Source organism: Glycine soja, chromosome 18 (genome assembly GCF_004193775.1).
Source record: "Glycine soja cultivar W05 chromosome 18, ASM419377v2, whole genome shotgun sequence".
NCBI lineage: Eukaryota > Viridiplantae > Streptophyta > Magnoliopsida > Fabales > Fabaceae > Glycine > Glycine soja.
Window position 1 is genome coordinate 46,135,883 of NC_041019.1, and position 22,230 is coordinate 46,158,112.

A 22,230-nucleotide genomic window follows, 5' to 3' on the forward strand; every position below is an offset into this window, starting at 1 on the left:
AAATAATTGTGAATTAATAATAGAAAATCAGGCAAATTTTGACTTAAAATTAATTATTTAACAGTTATTTGTAATTGAAAGTTAAAGAATTGATAAAGTTTAGATTTTGGTTGTAGAATTGAAGGTTGAAGTTGTAACAAGCAAATAGCAAGAGAAAAACTAAAGAAAAGAAGAAAATTGGAAGTAGGCCCAGTCCAGTACGCGCATGCGCTAAACGCTAAGCAGGCAACGAAGCACAAGTGCTAAGCAAGGCATTAAGCATGAAGACGCAGGATCCGTTACTCACACTAAGCGCGAAGCACACGCCAAGCGCGCGATCCAACAGAAGTACACACTAAGCCTGCAACATGAGCTAAGCGCACGATCTGAACGCGCTAAGCGCGGGGTGTCGTGCTAAGCGTGCTTACGAAAGCCCGAAGCTCATTTCAGCAGCTATAAATAGAGAGTCAATCTAGGGGGAATGACACACCTTGCCTTAGAGCACTTCTCTCAGCATTCCAAGCCTGAGCTCTCCCTTCCTCTCTATATTCTTTGTTTTCCTATTCATTCTTTCTTTTACCCCTCAGTTGTAAAGCCCCTTAATGGCCATGAGTGGCTAATCCCCTAGTTAGGGCCTGGCAGGCCTAAAAAGGCAATGATGTGTGGTGTACTTTAAGAGTTATCAATGCAAAGAGAATTCCTTCCAGGTTTTATGTTCTAATTTCTTTTCTTTTTATCTTGCATTTACGTCTTAAATTTCTTTTGGGTTTTATTCGCTCGGGAGAGGGTATTTCCTAATAAGAGTTTAAGAGGCAATGCATGCATCAGTTTTAGGGGTTATACGCTTGGGAAAGGGTAACACCTAATAGAACAAATAAAGAAAAGAATCATCGGGTCAGCATTGCTAGGCATAGAATGATGGCCCAATGCCCACGCATTTAGCAAACATCTAGAATTCAACCTTAATGCATTTTAATTATTGAGTCTTCACAAAGGCATTTGGGAGATAGGTAGTTAAAATAGGCTTGTCATCGTGAAGCATCAGGGACAAGTAAAACTGACAGATGTAGGTAGAACAAGTTCAATTGCATTGGTAATGAAACATCATAATTTCATGCGTCGTAGGCCAATTAGGTTTGTCCGGTCTTAGCATCTTCATCTCAATTAATTATCTTTTTAAATTGTTTGATCTAGTAGTAGCAATTTACTCTCGCATTTATTCCTACTTTTTACTATTTATTTCTCACTTACAAATTGAAGAGTATTCAATAAAGTGCAATAAAATTCCTGTGAAAACGATACTCAGACTTCCGAGAATTACTACTTAGAGCGATTTGGTATACTTGCCAAACACCTCAACAAGTTTAATTTTTTATTTTTTACAATTAAAGCCTAAGGATTTTTTACAAATTTAATATTTTTATTTTTAATTTGATGTATTTTAAAAGGACACTTTAGTCCCTAATTAATTCTTAATCTTCCTAATTTTAAACTTAATCTTCCTTGCATTCTATCAATCTATGTTTTTAATTATGTAACGGGGAATGGTATACTACCTCCAGGCTGATGCAGGAGTCTTACAGTTCCAGAATCAACAACTTGTTCAACAAATAGACATCCAAAAATATGTTTTGCATGATCTTCAAGAAAAAAAATTAGAGAATCAAAAGGAATGCAAAGTTCCTATCACGACTTGTTAACTACATTGAACTAACTTTGGACTTCGATTATTCTTCGTCATCATGCTTTGGTTTATGTACCGGTTACTGTAATACCTCGATTGAATCATATCAGAATGAAAGAAATCTAAATGCTATGTAGGTATAAGACTATGGAGTTGAGGATGGTTTAAAGAAATTAATTGATATTACCTATACCAACAAGATGCATCTACTTTTCAGTAGTCCATCACTTAAAAGCTTCATAATTAAGTGTACTTGGTTTGAAGTAGTTATGAGATGGGTGACCTTCTGGAAAGTTTCTCGGAAAGCATGAATGAGGACAAAACACGTTGAAAAGTCTTGTGTTGGTTTGTGGGATTAATCATTGATTCTAGAAGCAAGTAGAGATGATTTTTGAGGTCTCAGGAAGGGCTACTGACAGAGGATTTTGACTAACAAGAAGTTGAGTGAAGTGTCACCATGTGAAGTGTCATAGTGTGTGAGCTACTGAGAAGTTGAAAATCAGTTATGCTACAAATGGTATCAGAGCAAACCTCTCTTCCGATACGATGTGGTTCGAGGATGAATCTAACAGAAGCTGGTGGGGTGCAGTTGAGGATGACTTAAAGAAATTAATTGGTACTATCTATACCAACAAGATGCATCTACTTTTCAGTAGTTCGTCACTTAAGAACTTCATAATTTAGTGTGCTTAACTTGGAGTAGTTATGAGATGGATGACCTTTTGGAAATTTTTCTCGAAAAGCATGTGAGTGAGAACAAAACATGTTGAAAAATCTTGTGTTGATTTGTGGGGTCAATCATTATTCTGGAAGCAAGCAGAGTTGATTTTCAAGGTCTCAGAAAGAGTTACCTATGGACGATTCTGACCAACAAGAAGTTGACAATCAAGGATGTTACAGCTACACTCTGTTGGGTTTAGTATTTTCCTCTCTCTTGAAAGTAACACTATTGTATGTAGTGCATGCTTCGATGGTCCTGTGAGGTGTTGGCATGTGGGAGGCAATGCACTTTCATATTCTTGTAGGATAATATGCTAGCTAGCTAGGGATTAAGATTAGGAATAATAGATTGGAGAGTGCTCTTCTCCTTGTTGGTCTTGTGGAGTCAGTGCTCATATAGGTGATAATGGTGGAAAAGATTGATAGAACACATGAAAGTTTAGGTTGAGAATTAGAAAGATTAAGAATTAATTAGAAATTAAAGTATCTTTTAAAATAAATAAAAAATAAAATTTACAAAAAGATCCATAGGCTTTATTTGCAAAAAATGAAAAATTAAATTTAATCATATTATGGAGCAAAATAAGTCATATGATATTATATGATTGAACAATACATAACATATACTTGTATGATTTATTTTAAAGTCAAACTAAAGTAACGGTCCAAAATTAAATATCGACTATTTTTAATCTCTCTCTTTATACATAGTTTAATTTTCAAGCATTAGTGGAAAAAAAAGTGTTGATCTCGAATAAATTTTATCTCTAATTTCGTCATTAATTATTTAATTAATTTAGAATAAAAATGTCAAATGCATCTTACAAATAAAATTTATATATGGATAAAAGTTATTTCAAAATATTTCATTTATAACTCCATCTCTAGTAAACATAGAATTATAAATTGTTAGAGAATTTAATTAAATCAAATTCAATGATTGTGTGTAAAGATATTTTACACTATAAGTTCTTCATCTAAATACAAATTACAATGTATAATAAATCTATTGACTTGTAAAATAATTATCTTAAAAATTATCCTTGAGAGTTCTAATTAATAATTATTGTAAAAATCTTTATATTGAGAGTGCATAAAAAACATATATAGAAATACAACAATACAAAAATCTTAAAAAATACCTTGGACAAAAACAAGAACCTATCAACATTGATTAGTATAAGTTGTAACAGTTTGTGTCATCTTTTAACAAAATAGTTTAAGGTTTCTAATTTTGATTATCAAATAAATTATGTTAAAAAAATATACATCTTATTTATCTTCATGCTCCCTAACAAAAATTAATTAATGTTTACAGGGTGACTACTTCATTCTAATACTATGGATCGAAAAAAAAAAAAAAACCGTGAGATGTCGCGCACCCTAAGCAATCAATCCTAATTAATGTGTTTTTCAAAGAGTATTTATATGTTTTAATCAAACTTAAAATGAATGAGATGTATCCGTAACAAATGGGGATAGACAACACTTCTACTCCTATTTTAAGGTTGGATTTAACCACTTAAAAACCCAAATTTAACTACCGGATATTTTCCATAACTAAATCTATTTTTCAACTTAATTTTCTATCATAATTAACCTCAAAATTAGAAATCTATAACAAGTTATAAAACAATATCAATATGTAATAAATGCCAAAAAAAATATTATCAAGCTCAATTCGATCAAATAATTAAAAATACTGCAAAACATCACTTAATTAAAATCCATAACATGATTAATAGGGCGATTTAACGTGTTAAAATAGTAATTGTCATAGTTGCGAGGTCATAAGAAGCCAAGAAGGAGGGAGAATTAATATGAGTTTGCATAATTGCATTCCATTATTTTTATTATTTCATCTTTTAATTACTTTTCTTTCTTCTGTTATTTCTTTTTTCCTTTTCTTTTCTTGTCCTTTGTTCTAATCATTTTGCTTGATAATGATGATAATGATCTCAAAAAAGGAGCAAGCAAGTGATTTGATGGTTTCTAAGGGAACTGAACTCATGAGATGATGAAAGAAATGGACCAAGAGGGTCTCATGACCGTAGCTATGGTGATGTGTTTTTGTGACAGAGCTTGTGACTTAGGCGAAAAGGCAAGTTGTCGTGTTGTTGTGTTTCAACGATGTTGTGGTGTTGGTCGTCAATGCCTTGCGGTCATAATATGGTGATAGATTAAAGGGCATGCAGCTGATATGCCTTGCGGTCATAATATGGTGATAGATTAAAAGGCATGCAGCTGAACAAAGTGCATGGTGATTTTGAGTGTGGGGTTTTGTGTATGGATGTGAGTTACGCAGGCCTTGGTTTCAATGTGGGGTTGAAGATAATGGCTACGTACCTCACTTCAATTGGTTCTATATATATTATATGTGAATTTAATTTGGCCCTCATTAACTAATCAGTCGCTAGCTAGGATACAAGTCATGGGAAGATTTGAAGAGCTTATTAGGTAGATCTGGATGGTCCCTACTAATTTTTGTGTGATATATAATTAAATGTTTTTAATTTTTCTCATAAATTATAAAATTTGAATGTTATATAAATATTAGTTGGAATTACATGTGATTTTTTTTTTCACAGCAGAAAGAGTTATAGTATTAATAAAAGTTGGATTTGTTACAAGGAGTAACAAGAGTTATAAGGTTGATTTTGTGATAAAAAAAAAAGAATTTGATTTCTCTCATTAACAAAAAAATAACAATAAACTACACTACTAGAAAAAGTCTGTTCTATGATGCAGTTTCTACAGGTCGTTAGAAAACCGTTTTAATAAATAAGGCGATGGTATTTTTGTAAATTTAAATTGTTATACGAAGACGGTGTCACACTAACCCGTCTTTGAATGAAAAGTGCGACAACGGGTATTGCGACGGGTATTGCAAGGCGTGACTTTAACCATTGCATGTGGATAAAACTACCCTTGTGATGTCTAACACTACTCGATAATGTTAGCTAATGACATACATATCCGTTGGACCAAAGCATAAAGGGTAGAACACACACTCAAATGCATAATTATAGGTTATTTTTTGTTCTCTATGAAGGTATCTCGTGACTGAAACATTTTGGTAGCTACCATGTATCATAATGAAACATTTGCTAATGTCTGATCATAGTCAAATGAGCATCTCTTTAGGATAACTAGGACCCACAATAATAGTAATTTTAATTTAGGACTTTATCTGATATTTTAAAAGTTGTGCATTTTAATTTCAGGAATATATTTCATGTTTTCTAATTATAGAGACTATTATGACAATGCTCACAAATTTAAGACTTTAGGAGGATTTGCTCTATTGATAGTATTTGTCCCTCTCAAATCCATAACCTCATTTATTACATGTTACACTTTTATGTCCTTGTCTTTTAATTGTAAAATTTGTTATACAAATAAGTATTTATCTATTTGTCCCTCTCAAATCCATAACCTCAGTTGTATAGAGTTGTGAAGGATGAATCTCTTGTGTGACATATAATTCTACTTTCATTTATTTTGACATTATGATGCAATAGTATCATGTAAAAGGTAGATTAATCTATGTCAAATTGTCAATTAGTTAACTAGTTTTATAACAATATGTTGTGTTTATATAGTAGGGAGCTTGAATGAAATTAGGCATTTGAGAGGTGTTCACCAGTTGTAGCTAATGCATGTAATTTATTGATTCCTATTAGTTAACATACAATGATGGCAATTGGTGTTTATTTATTATCTTTGTTTTACTTGAATATTAGTTTATTTTCATATAACTTTTATATGAAATTAATAGGTGAACTTAGTGATGATTCAATGGAATGAGGGGAAGAATCACTACTACAAAAAAACGGTTTTTACATTGGTCGAAAACATCATTCTACATTGGTGGTCAACCGATGTAGAACATGACGACGTTGATAGTTCAACATTTCGACTTCTGTCCCCAATCAATAGATGTAGAAAACACATTGTTTTCTATATCGGTCCTAAACAAGCCACCGTCTTAGAAAATGTATAATCTACATCCTTGCTACCTTGACCATCTATGTAACAAACCTGTGTTTTCACATCGGTGCTGAGGTAATCACCGATGTAGAAATATATAATTTCTACAACATTGCTGACGTCAGCACTGTCTTAGAAATTACATATTTCTACATTGGTGCTTACGTCTGCACCGATGTTAAATGTTGAATTACCTGCAATTAAATTTTAGGTTAATTAAATCAGTATTACAATATTATCAATATTGTTAATAATCAATAAATATTATTATATAATAAGAAAATCAATATTTATAATTATAATATTATATATGTTACTAATAATCAATAAATATAATTACATAATATGAAAAGTTGTATTTATAATTACAATATTATCTATATTAGTAATAATCAACAAATATAATTATAAAATATGCAATAATAGTTTCTATATGCACAGAAAGTGTAGATAATTAAGCATTCAAGAAAATGATTATGTAGACACCAAATAAGATAGTTTCTACTTGTGCAGCCATGAGACGGCATCTGCAATGAACTTTCACTTATCATCTTCATCGTTATCGGCAACATCTAGAGTTGAGAGCCGCCACACGTGAAATGAACTTAGCCTTCCTGTCCTCATAGGTCAGCTTCTTCAAGTTGTACTTGCAGAAAGAGGCAGATACTCTCAAGAACATTCTCCTATTAGTAGATATACCAAAAGCTTATGTTACCAATCCAAAACTTCTAAAATGCAAACAAAACCATAAGGGTCACACCCAATATAGCACATAAACAGCTAAAAAGAAAGCCATGCCAGCAACAGGTCCAAATCATTGCTGGAAATCAAATGAAAAAATAGATACATTTCTAGAATCTAGTATTATTCTAGTTCAAGTCAAAACTCATTTTTACCTCTTGTGCTCCTTTGGGGGCTGCTTATCAGATTTCTTGAGAGTAGGATCAACCCGGATGGCAGCATGAACCTTCTTATACAGTGCCTCAATACCATTCTATCCCACGCTTGATGTATTCACTGAAGTGTGACTGGTATTTCTCTGGTTCATCTTCTGCCAAGATCTATAGAAAATAAAAAATAAGGTTGTCAACAACAAGCTGAAAAATCGCATCAAACAACACAGAAGACTGATACAAAATAAAATCTTCTCTCGTGCCTTCATATAGGCAGCAACATGTCCACCAAAAACATATTTGCGATGAACCTCTACATCAAGCTCCTTATCAAACCCAGCAAACCTCTTGTCATTGTGAGGAATATCCAAACCCCCATCCAGAGCTCCCTGTAAACAATCATAGATTATTCAATTTGATCAACCAATAAAATAAAATCACACTGATTAACATTACAGTATAATAGATTACCTTAAGGGCACCAAACACGCGGTTACCGATTGTAGTCTTAATAAGACCAACGTCAAGGAGAGCACGGAATGGCCTCCTGCTCTCAGCAGGTTCCACGAAATAATCCTCTCCAGTAGCCTGAAAAAATAAGAAACTACCAGTTGGCTTACACAGCAGAGAGAAAGGCACTTGCTCGCACACAAACAACATAGCGTTTGTTTTTATGGAGATATTTCCATTTCACTAGACAGCAAAGCCTGGAAAAAAAAAAAAGACCTTCGTGCTTTTTTGTGGAGATAAATTCTAAAAAGCTTCTGAGTCTCTAAAAACTTCTACATCAATGATAAATTCTACACCCAAACCAAGTTAGATGTAATGAAAGGTTAGCCTCTATGAGTCTCTAAAAAGCTTCTACATCAATGATAAATCTTCGAATACCCATTCTTGAAAGCTGTAATCTACAAGCATCTAAAAATATCTTTTTATATAAAAATTTAAAAATATTGAAGATTTTAAAATAATTTTTTCAAAAACTGTCTTAAGATGTAGTCATCAATATATCAAGAAGTGAAAAAGAAAATTTTTAATAAAATAATAAAAAAAGGAAATTCTAATAAAAAATAATAGAACAAAATTGTGGGCAATTGTCAAAGGAAATTCTATATCTGTAACTCAAGAACAAAAACATATATATATATATATATATATATATATATATATATATATATATATATATATATATCAGTTATGGAAAATACTTTCCTAAGTCCTAACCTGATTTTAGATAAGGTGTTCCATAAATAAGTCAAATAATCATACCATATTTTACAAAGTCCTCATGTAATAGTAATTTCAATAACAAGTTGCTTTGTGCGGGTACTTAAAATTTCAAGCACTTCTGGCAAGGGGATAAAACAAGATATAAAAAATAAGACACGTCCGAAGATGCAACAACCTATTACTGGATAGAAATCTCAAACCTTAAAAGAAAAAAAAAAGAAAGAAAAAAGGACAAGTACAGTTTAAAACAACCTGTTGTGGGGTTCCTTCAAAGAGCTTGCCACATGATAAGCTGAAAAAAGTGTCTCAAGTAAAAAATTGCCCCAGATCCAAGAAAAATAGAAGCTTATATGGCCTGCATACAATATAAATAAAAAGAACACTAGAAAAATGAGCCACATAAAAGAAACCAGATTTTTTTTAATACTTTACAATATTAAGAAGAATTACTAATGCAAATAGGGCATGAATGTGACCTTGGGTGTGACCAGGAGCGTCCATTACACGCACCTCATGGCCAGCAAACATCCACTTATCACCATCGTTCAAGTGGATATCAATGGCAGGAATATAAAAAATACATCAAAAACTGCTTTTAGAAAATTGCAACATGAAAGTGTTAAGTGGCATAACATAAAAACACACAAAGTAGCACTCTAAGAGCAATCACTCTTATTCTTTTAATCCATAATCTGAAGTTTAATTTTTAATCCACTAAATATTTAGAAGAAAAATTGTATAATAAAGATGCACATAGTCTTATTCTTTTTCTACCATACGTGTTTGTTTTAGATATAGTTTTTGACGTTACATGTGGTCTTACTTAACAATAATTAATATTTATTCACTTTAAAAAATTCTAGACAAAGTATATGTTAACAAAAATGTATTTTAATAAATTGAGTTTAATAAAATTGAATGTTTTGTAATAAGCTAAGTATCTGAGATAAATTTATTTGAAAAAAGAAAAAAAGTCAATGAAAGTTAACATGAAGCAGTATGTTCAGCCCCTGAATAGAGTGTGAAGCTCACTTTGGTAAAGGAACATCGTATTATCAGATAAAATATTTCAATCACAAAAAATTCAGAGAATTACTGAAATTCTTCAATATATGGAGATACATCTTGGAACTACTGCACTATTGCACTTAAACCTATTCATCACAAAAGTCATAACTGGTTACAAAAGCGATTTTTTCATGATTTGCTTAATTCCCTAATTTCCAATTAAGTTTTCTTGTGATTTTGATGTCTTCACTGAAGTTGAGATCAATGCATGAAGATCCAGATTACAATCATTATAACTTTCATTGCAACTAAATGAATTGAAGAAATTAAAATAGGTGATTATAATAAACATCTAGTTTGCTTATCCCATTCCATAAAAAAAAAATTAAAGAAAGTAAATATCCCCTGCCAATATGCAGATAGTGATGGAAAGAGTATGGATGCAGATACCTTCACCCATTAGAAACAAAGGATAAACTTGAAAAGGCAAATTGTAGATTAGAGTATTCGATACTGATGAAGCATTTGCATAAGATATTTATACTTCAAAGCCAAATATCAGATGTCTAACAGCTTCAAAATTCAGAAATAAATTATTTTAAAACACCAAATGGGAGGTGATGTAAATCTGTTTACATCATTTCAGATTAGGGGCATCTATCAAGTTCTAAAGCTGCTAGGCTGATATTAAAATTGAGATTGATGTAAATCAGTTTACATCATTTCAGATTAGGGACAAATCTCAGTTGAGAATATTACTTAGTTAGCTAAAGTTTGGCCCAGTAACAATGATGTATGTAATAGAAGGACAAGATAATGTCCACACAAACAGACCATCAAAAAAGGAATTAAGGGACAAAGTAGAGAAACTAATGCAAAAAGTCCTGCAAATAAAGAGGAAAGACACAAAGATGCTCAAATCAATTTCATTTCCAAGAATACAATATGATTAAGGTCAGAATTCTTTTTTAGGGTTCTACAAATTTGATACCAAAACCATTTCTCTGTGACTACACGCAAATCCTAGCAACATGTATTATTTACCATCTGTAGATCACGACTCCCAGATGTACTCTCAACTAGATGGGGTCGTGCACGGATATCATAGATAACCGGCCTCTCAAACCACGAAATTATGAAGTGAGTTCCTTCAGGATAGACCTGCACATTAACCAACATATCAATTTTACTCCCAACACCATAACAGAACTTAAACAATGGCCAGACACTTATAAGTGATAACAAATCGACTAAGAAGGTAAATAGCTCTTCTGACATATGTTATATAGAACAGTCACAAAAATTGGATAACTCAAGGCACTGCATGCAATCCTGCCATTAAGTAATATGAACAGACAAAATTAGGATTACTATAAGACAAGCCCAACCAACCTCTGAGCCAATTTTGAAAAGAAATGTGGGATCAACTAGCATTCGATTGCGAAGCATAGAGCATAATCACAACTTTGAAAGAATGGGGGAAAATGTATGAAAATATACAAACAGTACCTGCAAATCCAAATAGCAATAGGGTTTCTGATTTCAAGAAAAATTCCATTGATGAGCTGAAGAAGCTCCTGAAAGAGGAATTAGAGGACGAGGAGGTTTCCATCTAGGGCATCCCTCTCTTGAAGGATGACAGGACTGATGTCAGTCTCCTCAAGTTTGTTAGAGTGCGGGAGCTAAAAACACTCTCCGATGGAGGAAGGACTTCAACATCAACGCCCTTTTGGATGAAGATCTGGGTGACGACTTGGAGAAGGTGGTGTTCATGCACGGACACGGCAGAGAGGGCCATCCTGTCTGTTACAACGTCTACAGTGAGTTCCAAAACAAGGCCCTCTACCACAAGGCCTTGTCCTCTCAGGATAATTGAAAAAAGTTTCTATGATGGCATATTCAGTTGTTGGAGCGCAGTATTCGGCACCTCGAGGATAATGAAGAAGAAGCTACAGTGTTTCACGAAACGCACACTAAGGTTCAAGTGATTCACGAAATGAGACATTAGGGTTCACGTTTTGGACGATGAAGAAGTGAGGGTTTGAGAAGAAGAAGGGGAATGAGGAAGGCGCACTACCTAGCTAGGTATGTAAACTCCAGAGAAGAGGAAGGGGCGTGATGAGAAGAGGAAGGGGCACCGGAAAAAAAAAAGTTTACGACGGTCACTTTGTAAAGAACGACTTTGAATATCATATTTTAAAGACGGGTTTGAAAAAGCCGCCTTTGAAATATATTTTAAATACGATTTTACAATGACCGTCCCTGAAAGATTGTGATTATTTACAAAAATACCACGTGTTTTGGAAGACGATGGTTTTTCTTGGACCGCTCTTGATGTAGTGTCGTAATAACGTTGTTTCTTAGTAGTGATGTCATGTGTGAATGACTAACATTTTGAGATCTATAAGGAATGCAATTTTCTGTTATGCTTATGTCCAATTTTAAGAAATGCCCATGAAAAGGCCTTTGTGCTTATTTAATGCAAAAATTCCTAATATTTTTATAGAGGCATTTGGGGAAGGTTTCCTTGAAGATAAGCACTCTTGAAGGGAGTCAAAATTGACAAAGTTTTTGCTTTGGGTGTGGCTAGAAGCTCCTTGGGCTCTGTTCTTTGCTTTTGTGACAGCTATATATATATATATATTGGAGCACTATCACTGGCCATATTTGCTATTTCCACTCTTACTTTTTGGGCTGGTGTGGCAATTATCATTAGTGCAGGTAAGAATTTGTTCGGACTCCTAATTTTCCTCTATCTGCTTGCCACATTTTGTGTTTGAGGTTTTTGCTATGTATCATTTATTATTATTTATTGTTGCAAGGAAGGGGGCAGGTGCAGAATGTAGTGTTCTTCTTTTAATTATGTAATTTGAGAATACTAACATAAACTTTTGGAATAAAAGTTATAATTATATTTCGATTTTGAGCGTGGTTGCAAGAGATGGAAGGTGGAAACCAATGTTAGTGTGTATAGTAAAAGGGGAACTTATTCAATGTATCACATTCATCATTATATTTCTTCTTTGTGGCTTTAGTTTTTGTATCTGACTTCAGGACATTATTTCTAAGCACTTCCATTTCCTTCTTCAAAAGCTGTAAATGCTGAAAATAGTGAAATATTGATTAATGCATTGTCAAAGATATTACAAATCCCCTAAAAATAAGTACCCATACTTGATATCAATAGTGCCTGGGAAATGCAATCAAGTATTTAATTCAGGAAATCTAGCAAAGAGAAGCTTTCATATGGTACCTTAAAGTGCTCTTCAATATTGTCATCCTTGTTGTCTACAGATTGTTGTGATTGATCCTGCTTTTTCATATTAGAAGACAATTCCTCACAGTTCTGCTTCAATTGTTTGATCTCGCGTATCAATTGCTTTTCTTTATTTAGAGGCAAAGTTTCATGCTCGATCATGTGTTCCATGCTTCTTATCTGCCAATAAGTCATATATCTAGACAAGTAAACACAACAAAACATGCAGAAGATTCAAATCCTTATAAATATCTCCAGGATCAAAATTGAAGGCATACCTTGCCATCTATATCCCCAACAAAAATTACATTGTTTAATATGTTTATTATGGATTGGACTGAATCTATTTCCTGGCATTTGGATTTGAGCAAGTCATGAGCAGCTCTATGGGTTGCTATTGTAGCCCTAAACTTTTGGTCGAAATCCTTACAAATGGCCTACCCATAGTAGAATTCAAAATAATTACAAAAATTAGTCTCAAACTTTTGTTTTACAAAAAAAACATCTTTTGTTGCCTTCAAAATAATATTACCTTTATAGTTTGGCTTTCAATTTGAATAGCATTTCGAATTTTACTTCTCCTCTACTTGGTGAAGAGCGTTTTTTATGTTCTTTTTTATGTTTTCATCATCATCATATCTGGGAACCCTGATCAAATAGTAGAATGGGTTTTTCACTACCTTTGTACCCACATTATGTCCATCCAAAGCATCTGAGGCAGGTCTTGAATCTTCATCTCCTTGATTACTACCTTCACTTTCAATAGAAAGCCCACCTTTAACTAAAAGTTCAGTTTCGCTGTCAACTGCATTAGTTTTCTTGTGATTTACATCGACAGAAGGTTGAGCTTCACTCTCCACTGCATTGTTTTTCATCTCAGACACAACACAAGACTCTTTTTCACTCTGCAGGGCACCACTTGAAGTTTCAGCTTCACTATTCACTACATCATTTTTCGTCTCACACACATCAACAAAAAGTTCACTTTTAGTGTCAGTTACACCATTTGAAGGTTAGCTTCACTCTCAACTACACCATGTGAAGGTTTAACTTCAGTCTTCACTGCACCACTTGAAGTTTTAGCTTCACTCTCCACTGCACCACTTGTTATTTCAGCTTCACGGTTCACTGCACCATTTGAAAGTTCACCTTCACTCTCCACTACATCTTGTGAAGGCTCAACTTCACTCTCCACTGCACCTTGTGAAGGTTTAGCTTTACTCTCCACTGCACCATTTGAAGGTTCAGCTTCACTATCTACTGCACCTTGTGAAGGTTCAGCTTCACTCTCCACTGCATCATTTGAAGGTTCAGCTTCTCTCTCCACTACATCATTTGAAGGTTTAGCTTCACTCTCCACTGCACCATTAAAGGGTCAGTTTTATTATATTTAAGCTAACAAATTCTCTCCAATGCAAAAAAATGTTGAGAACCACCATGATAATGATTTTATCATATTTAAGCTCACAAATTCTCACAAATTACAGGTTTATAAGAGGGTTGATGTTCCATCTGATGCCTCCTCAACTACAGGTTGCTCTCCACCTTGCCTTAGCTTACAATTCATGCTCTTTTCCAATAACTACCATTTTTTTCATTTACTTATTCTTTTGCTCAACTTGAATTCCAGTTTCAGCACTACAGGTTATCAACAATCCACTAGATTGGATCTTGGATGGCAGGATGATCCATGCCTTCCTTCCCCATGGGAGAAAATTGAATGTGAAGGAAGCCTTATTACATCATTGTATATGCAGTCAATACATTTTTTTTCTTTGCCTTTTCTCAATATACTAGTTTTTTATTTCATTGGAGATCTAATATCAATGACATTTTTCAGGGATCTTTCAGACATAAATTTGAGATCGATTAGTCCTACATTTGGTGAGTTGTTAGATCTTAAAACATTGTAATTTTCTTTCAACTAATTGGAAATCATCCATGTGCCTATTTGACTCAGCTTATTTAGGAGAAATAGTCTATTTTTCTTTCTCATCTTCTGGGTAGAGCTTTCCCAAAAAAATGATTATTTCTTTGAATACAAGTGTTTTTAAACATGTACTATATTGTATATGTTTCTGGTATTCAATTTCTTATGTTCATCTTTATCTGTATATGTTTCTGGTATTCAATTTCTTATGTCCATCTTTAACCTCATAATTTATCAGGGATTTGCATAACACATTTCAGAATTTGGATGGCTTGCAACATCTTGAGAAACTGTAATGCCTCCAAAGAGCATGAACTTGAATGTTGGTTTTTGTATAAAGTGTAGGCTAATAACTGCTCAACTTTTCAGGAACCTGAGTTTCAATCAACTAACATCCATTGGTGCAAATCTACAGAACTTGATTAACCTTCAAATATTTTGAGTTAGTTACAATTACCACATGCTTTTGAAATTCAGGGAGTTTAGGGCTCTATATGAACTTGGAAGTTTTAACACATACAAAATAAAACTTGAACCTTTATCTATCTTTTATCTTTTGAATTTATAGCATTGTCTCACAAAGGTGATATTAATCTTACATTACATTTTCCTTTTCTTCCCCTTCATGTATTTCTTTCCCTTTATATGTGAAGAGACTTGCAGAACAATAATCTAATAGGAGTAGTGCTTGATAGCTTGGGAGAGTTAGAGGACCTCCACTTACTATAAGCAAGCATAAAAAAAAGTAGCTTAGAAATTAATGAGAACCTTTTCTTCTTTATAATTTATACTTTTTTTTGTATTGTATCCTTGACAATTGACATTAAAAATGTTGTTTTGAATATGTAGGAATCTGGAAAACAACAAACTACAAGGTCCACTACCACAGTCTTTGAACAAAGAAACGCTAGAGATCAGGTATACAAATAATGTACTAATCTGTAATCTCCTTAGTATACAACATACATGCTAATTAATTCCTTGATCATTTTGCAGGACATCTGGTAATTTGTGTCTTACCTTTTTCTGATCATACATGCTAATGTAATCTCCACAATATCATGTGATGATGCATCATTCAGTCCTCCAATTGAGGCACCACAAGTCACTGTAGTTCATCAGAAAAAGCACAATGTACATAACCATCTAGCAATCATATTAGGCATAGTTGGAGGAGCCACACTGGCCTTTCTCTTGATGCATATTTCGGTATTGATATACAAGACTAAACAGCAATATGAAGCCTCCCACACATCAAGTATGTATATTCTTTGACATGCATAATTATCTTGTCATGTCATGTGTTACATTGATATCTTAGTGTCTTTTAGGGGCAGAAATGGATATGCGGAACTGGGGTGCTGCAAAAGTCTTTTCCTACAAAGAAATCAAAGTAGCTACAAGAAACTTAAAGAAGTCATAGGAAGGGGCAGTTTTGGATCTGTTTATCTTGGAAAAATTCCAGATGAAAAATCTGTGGTTGTCAAAGTTCGGTTTGACAAATCTCAATTAGTTGTTGATTCTTTCATCAATGAGGTTCACTAACTGAATTTCTCACACATGCAGTACTGCATGCTTCATAAGTATAACTAAGCTGAGTAATACCAAAAATGTGCATGATGAAAATTGAGACCAAGGGTCATGTCCTAGCCTCCTAGGAGTTACCCCTAACTCCTAGGACCAAAAATATAGAGTTTTTCATGCATAGACTAAAATGAAAAATAATGTCTAGTGTAAGGACGGATTTTTAAATTTAATCATTTTGAAATAAATAATTTTTGTCTTTCTCTTGGTGTGTGGCAGACTTAACAACCACACATGTAGTTTTTATACGATATAGATTATTGATTTGTTTCAGACATTAAAAGTGGTTTGCCCACCATGGCCTCTATTGGCAGCTTAAAATACGCTCTCAATCTATAAGTAATATTGAAATCATTCACATTTTTCTATATTGAATTAAAGAAGTTAAATAATTAAAAGTACTTGCTTAAATTAAGTTCAACTAATATGCTTCAACTTTTCCAAAAGCTCGGCCTTCATCAAAATTCTCTATTAGCACCGATAAATATATGCTTGCTTCTCTAAACTTTTGAAAGATGTGTGTCATGTTTATCTAAATCTGGAAACAATGATTCTACTATAAAATTCTCTTTATCCTTTCTTGTTTTCACATACTGATTCTTTCTCCAACATCTACTATTGTGCTTAGGTTAATCTTTTGTCAAAAATATGGCATCAAAATCTTGTGTCTTTGGAAGGATTTTGTCATGAAAGAAAGCATCAAATATTGGTTTATGAGTACTTACCAGGTGGATCCCTGGCTGATCACCTCTATGGTACTAATTGGTTAGACACAAATTTATTTATGTCTATTATAAACCTTTTGTATCATCATATGATGTCTTCCAACAATGCAATCAACATGTGAGTTCTCTTTTTTTTTGGTGTAAAACATGTGAGTTCTCTTCCATTAGGTACAAACGATAAAAAAACTTCCTTAAGCTGGGTTCGAAGGTTGAAAATTGTTGTTGATGCAGCAAAAGGTACAACATTAATTGAGTTCTTAAACAATAGTAGTATTATATCATATTAAAACAAAATTTTGTCCCTATTTTATTTTTTTTAATATTCTCTAATTTTAGTCTATGATGTAATATGTCTCCATTACTTTAATTCCTAACATTTTTTTAAAAGGAAAAAAATAGTCCAGAAATTAAAATAACAGAGACCTATATAATACTTGATAGACTAAAATAACGGAGACCTATAACAGAGACCTATATATTACTTGAACCCTTAAGAGCCAACAAGGTGGCTCATGGTGACCAACAGCTTTGACAAATATTATGCACATGTTATTAACTATTCTAACGGGATTCCTAGCATTACCATTCCCTTGAATTTAACTTTCATCCAATTGTTTAAGGCTTTTGTTGGATCGAGTGGCCTCAGAATAATTAAGAAGGGGGGTTGAATTAATTATGAACGTGTCTTGACTAATTAAAATTTATCCTTCTTAATATTACTAGATTCAATTAGGCTTTACTACTAAGTTATGAGAAAGTAAAGAACAGAAACAATAACTTAGACAAAAGTAAAGCGGAAATAAAAAGTACACATCGGAAAGTAAAGAGTGTAAGGAAGAAGAAAACAAACACAAGTTTTTATACTGGTTCGGCAACAACCCGTGCCTACATCCAGTCCCCAAGCAACCACCGTTTCTAGAAATTTCCAATAACCTTGTAAAATCCTTTACAAGCAAAGATCCACAAGGAATGTACCCTCCCTTGTTCTCTTTGAACAATCAAGTGGATGTAACCTCCACTTGAACTGATCCACAAGAGATGTACCCTCTCTTGTTCTCAGTATTACAACCCAAGTAGATGTACACTCTACTTGTACCACAAAGGATGTACCCTCCAATTTGTTAAGACAAAGAATTCTTAAGCGGTTAGTCCCTTGAATCTTTGTAAGGGGAAATAAAAGATATCTCAGGCGGTTAGTCCTTTGAAATCTTTTGTTTAAAGGGAGAAGGAAGAATCAAAAGAATTCTCAGGCGATTAGTCCTTTGAATCTTTTGGCAAGAAGGAGAAGGAAAAATCAAAAGAATTCTTAAGCGGTTAGTCCTTTGAAATCTTTTAGCAAGAGGAAGAGGGAATGAAGAAAAAAAATAGCACAAGTTTTTGACCAATGAACTTTTCTTGAATAAAGAAAGTATTGAACAAAAACTCTTAGAAGAAAGCTTTGAATGAATGAAAGAAATCTGAAAGTTCTCACTATAAAATTCGTGTCATGGTCATATATTTATAGCCATTTGATGGCTCTTGAAAAAACAAGCTAAAAGTTGTGACTCTTGGTAATTTCTTCAAAACTAGTCACTTTTCAAAAGTTGTGACTCTTTTGAAAACTAGTCACTTTAAAAGTTGTGACTTTTTGAAAAATCTTCAAAAACAAATCACTTTAAGAATTATGACTTTTGGTAATTTATTTTACAAAATAAGTCACTGGTAATCGATTACCATCATAGTGTAATCGATAATATATCAACAGATGTGACTCTTCATGTTTAAATATGAAAATCAAAGTGTTTAGAAACACTGGTAACCAATTACAAGTATTGTGTAATTGATTACACAAGTTTGAAATGATTTGAAAATGTTTTATCACAAGTTTTGACTCTTAAAATTTAAAATCTAACGTTTTAAAACATTGGTAATCGATTACATGATTATGGTAATTGCTTACAGCTTTGTAAATCAGTTTGAAAAGAATGTTGGCTACTGGTAATCGATTACTGTCTTATGATAATCGATTACCAGAGAGTAAAACTCATCGGTAAAAGATTTTTCTTTTTGAAAAATTCTCTTGATCAAAATTGTGCTATTCAATATTTTGAAAAAATCTTTTTATACTTATCTTAATGGTTCTTGAAGTTCTTGCATATCTTGAGTCTTCTCTTAAAACTTCACTTGAATCTTGATTCTTGATTGAACGACTCTTTGATTCTTGAAACTTAAGTCTTTGGCATCATCAAAATAAACTTGGAAAGTTTTGCTTCCACGACTTTGTGATAAATTTTGTTGGCTTATCATGTCCAAAATTCTAGCAAATTTATGCTGGAGGTTCAAACGACTACTCAGAATTTTACTTTAAAAAGTTTTTGCTGAATATTAATTTCTGCCAAGTTGTTGACAAAATATACCTTCTAATGGAGTTTTTGTCTCAGGGCAAGAAGATCTTTGAATCAGTCAAACAAGTTCGAAGGTCAAATATAAATAGACGTAGATGGGAACTGTCTCAGTATAAAATAAAATTTAACTTTCGTTTGCTATAATTTTTTTAAAATATAGGCAGCAACTGATTGTGAATGGAAAAGCGGACTATGACTTGCATTCAGGTTGTCTTGTTGGTAATTAATTCTCAATTAATTTAGTCTTATTTTCTGAATTGTTACCTACAACTACAATATCATGTGCAGTGAGATTTTCATCCCCACCTACATCGGTTGAACCATCAAGTGGTCTTGATCCAAATGCATATGTGGAGGTAGTAATTGTATTGGTTTTTTAATTGTTTTTTTTTGCATCCCCTGTCTTGCCTTTTATGTATGGATCATATAGAAATGCTTATCAATTATTAATTTCAATTGTGTGTTGAAGGTCACTCAAATTTTATAATAATCAAAATATAACGTTTAGGCATTAAATACTTTGGGATTTGACTATAACTTTTCTATTTTTGCCACCAAAAGTACCCAAATCAGCACAGCTAATTGTGATTTAAGTCTATTGTGCAGATTATTTGGTTGGTATTGGTTACTACATTCTTGTATGTCTGCATCAAATAGTTGTGCAGTTGTGCCTAATTTACTGTATTTACTTTGCATATTAGTTGATTCAAGTATTTAAGAGTATCTACTTCCAATGAGATTCTCCATTTTGTTTATTTTAATTAAGGTATAGTTTCAGTTAAACAACCCTTCATGTGAATTGCTTCCTTCAATTCATTATTTTCATGTATACTAACAACTTAGGTCTGGTGCTAAATTTACTAAGTCCTCAGAGTGTAAATATGTTATGTGGATTTCATTTAGTGGATTAAGGAATAGGATTTTGACCCTAGCTTCTTCATTTTTGAATGCATTACTCACAAACCGTGTTGTAGTGGTTGACCCTGGAACGGATATGGCTGATCTCTTTTGTGAGCCATTTCTAGATTCTTCCTGGTTTCTCCCTAGTCATTTTCCTCTTAATGCAAGAAAATTTCTGATGTAGTAGCATGACCTTTTGCACTGCTCATTTGTTGAACGATATAGGTTGCAATGTAGAAAGTTGGTTCAATACTTCTAGTTTGTTATTATTTTGTTCTACTAAGCTTCATTTTATGGCTAAAAGTTAAGAATTGTGATGTCTACCTGGATGCTCACAATTCACTTGTTTGTGCTCGTGTTGCCTTGAAGTATATTATGCTAGTTTTATCTGGGCATATACAATCCATTAAAGCCAAAATATTTGATAAATATCCAAAACATTATCATGCTGCCTTGAAGTATATTGTGCTATTAAGAATCTGGGCATATGGATGACATACTTGGAAAATATAAGGTATGAGAGTAGGAATTATTGCCTTTTCCTCTCCTTTCTTCTCTTGTCATATTGATACATTGTGCTTTACCTAAGAGATGCAAAATTTTAGTGACTAGTTAAAGTACTATGTATATTAAAGCCATTACATGACATGTTCCCCCACTTTTACATTTTTAGCACTATTCATTTCTTTTTTCAATTACATTCAAATATATAACCTGCTTTCTTTTTTAACAATGAAAATTTGTTGATATGTCCTTCTCTTTTGTTAACTTACTTTATCTTCTTTTTTTCTTGAAAATCACTACCCCTATCAAATATTAATACTATAAATAACAAATAATCCTAAGTAAAAGAGAAAACGAGTAACAATAATTATAGGTAAATCAATAAATAAGTTGCAAAATATTAGGAATAAAAGAAAAATCAGAAATAATCTCAAGCAAGTAAGGAATATATTATCCTTTTATTCATAATATTTTTCAAACTTATTTATTCAAAAACAATGAGGTTTAAACTGTAAGTATATCTAAAAGGCAAACAATGAGTTTTAAAGCTAACATATAATGCACACTGTCTAAAGTCTAAACCTTTTAAATTAGGAAGTATGGGTTACTCTATTAAGCAAGTTTTAATTAATGTAGTCCATCTCAGTTTTTAAAAAATAAGGTATACTCCATCTATTTGAAATATACTCGATATATGGAAAATTGTGTTTTTCCTGTATGGGTTAATCTATAAATCAAGTTTTAATTATTGTAAACTATAAATAAAATTGTGTTTTATTTGAATCAATAATACAGTTAATATCCAAACAACATGATATTCTTATATATTTCTTAATTTGTTTACATCCATGGATGAGACTACATACATAGTATATATCCCCCTTTCCCCAGGTAATAATAAAGTCTCTTCATATAAGTGTAAGTTTTTTGCTTAATGTTGTTTATATGGTTAGTACTATCGGTATGCATCCCTACATAAATTTACTACCTCCTTCTTTTCTATTTGTTAGACTTTGAATATTAAGCTTGCTTTTAGAGTAATGGGATATGCCGTATTTATTTGTTTACTTTTATTTATCTACTTTTTAGGTGATATGAAGAACCTTGTTCATGTCATGCCAAACGCCACAAATTAAAGGAAGCTGACCATATTGTTTAAACACAAAGTAAATAAAGTTGAAAAATATTAGAAAATATGAAAATAAGAAATAATCTCAAGTAAATGTGGATATGAGAAAAAAATATAAAATATTTTTTGTGCAAAGCATATAACGTTGATTTGTTATTTATTATTAAGCTTTCGAAGATGGTGTTTGCGTAAGCACCGTCCTAGAAAGCAAGCTTTCAAAGACAGTACTTGCGTAAGCACCGTCCTAGAAAGCAAGCTATCGAAGATAATGCTTTCATCAGCACTGTCCTAGAAAGCGAGCTTTCGAAGATGGT

General features: G+C 32.7%; 1 pseudogene; it reads right to left on the minus strand.

Moving 5' to 3' along the window:
- Window positions 1-6,755: 6,755 nt before the first annotated feature.
- Window positions 6,756-11,302, minus strand: LOC114397314 (annotated as a pseudogene).
- Between the last annotated feature and the right edge of the window lie 10,928 nt (window positions 11,303-22,230).